A 1,453-nucleotide genomic window follows, 5' to 3' on the forward strand; every position below is an offset into this window, starting at 1 on the left:
TATATATAACACACACACACATACATATGACTAATTTGGCCTACTTCAATGTCATTTAAAAACTTGACCAGAAGAGTGTGATCATGTTGTTGTGGAGTACACGGCAGTTAGTTTTTGTCTCAGTGAGAGAAGTCGGACGTGCTCATGTCCCCCTTGGTGTGACATGAGATGTCAGTGACATCACGCATGAGCTGGTCAAGCACATGCTCCCATCTCAGGCCTGTCGTCAGTGTTTGTGTGCGTGCAACTTGAACTGGCCCACACAAAGATTGACTGGTCAAATGCTTTTACAACGTCATGTTCGCTTTTCTGTCCAATCAATTGTTCAACTTGAATTCGAGTCTTTGCCTATCATGACCAAATCCATCCTCAACTCACTCGAAGCCTTTTCAAAGACTGTAGTCTTGAGCTCAGACTTACGCTTCAGTCACATCAGACAGTCTTTTCACTGTTCCCGTTGGTCTCCACATGACTTGAAACTCCAGGAATCGAGTTTTTGGGTCATGTGAAACCAACAGGAACAGTGAAAAGACAGTCTAATGTGACCAAAGTGCAAGTCTGAGCTCAAGACTCAAGTGGGACTTGAGCAATGCTCGCCCCAAACCACACCCAATTTGACATCCACCAATCGCGGCGAGGCCCCTCATTTGCATAACCATAATTTGCATAACCATGTTCTGACCAATCAGATTGCTCTGAATTTGCATAATCACGCCCTAAAGAGCCCACCAATCAGAGAACGCCTAATTTGCATACCCCCTTTCCACCAATCACAGCATGTTATCGTCATGCTCCACCCACTTTCACAGCTATCAGCGAATCATCAGCCATCATTCCAGCCAGGCCACACCCACTTTCCTGGATTTTTCTGCCTGGAAAAAAAAATCCAGGAAAAAAAAATTCAGAAATAAAATTTGGAAAAAAAATTCAGAAAAAAAGTTTAGGAAAAAACTGAAAATAATTTTGTTTTATTTTTTTTAAAAGTTAGATTGTGGTGATGTGTTTAAAAATGAAGTTGAGTTGAAGTGTTCTTTGTAATCAATCTTTATTTCTTTTGCAGATTAGACAATCACAAAAGCAGAGGAAAAAGTTGCCAGTTGGATGGCAATCTGCTTGTTGCTGGGCGGCGAAGTGGTCAGCTCTTGAGAAGAACGTGGGACAGGTGTGTTGACCTGAGAGGAAAGACATCTGTGAGTTTCACGCAAGTCAATTTCTTGTGCAGACAAAGATGTGTTGGGCATGAAACTTACCAGGGAGATAGACTCTGTGTGTTGGGTCTTTCGAGAGCAGGAAGCCGATCATGTTTACTGCTACCTGGGGGAGAAAAAAAAAGTTGTCATGATGGTGCATTGAACGAGTGTAAATGTCTCCTACTTTTCAGGCTGGCCCAAAGTTTGACTTCAGCACCTTGCGAATAACAGGAAGAAGAGCAAAAAGTGTTGCCTGCAGGTCT

General features: G+C 42.7%; 1 long non-coding RNA gene across 1 annotated transcript in view; it reads left to right on the plus strand.

Moving 5' to 3' along the window:
- The window catches only part of LOC109525790 (uncharacterized), a 1,963-nt gene extending 857 nt beyond the window's left edge, over positions 1 to 1,106 (plus strand). Inside the window, exon 3 of the long non-coding RNA XR_002170208.1 lies at positions 1,061 to 1,106. This is a non-coding gene — a long non-coding RNA (uncharacterized LOC109525790). The remainder of the gene's footprint in view (positions 1 to 1,060) is intronic.
- The last annotated feature ends 347 nt before the right edge of the window (positions 1,107 to 1,453 follow it).

The sequence above is a fragment of the Hippocampus comes genome, unplaced genomic scaffold (genome assembly GCF_001891065.2).
Source record: "Hippocampus comes isolate QL1 unplaced genomic scaffold, H_comes_QL1_v1.1 scaffold261, whole genome shotgun sequence".
Taxonomy (NCBI): domain Eukaryota; kingdom Metazoa; phylum Chordata; class Actinopteri; order Syngnathiformes; family Syngnathidae; genus Hippocampus; species Hippocampus comes.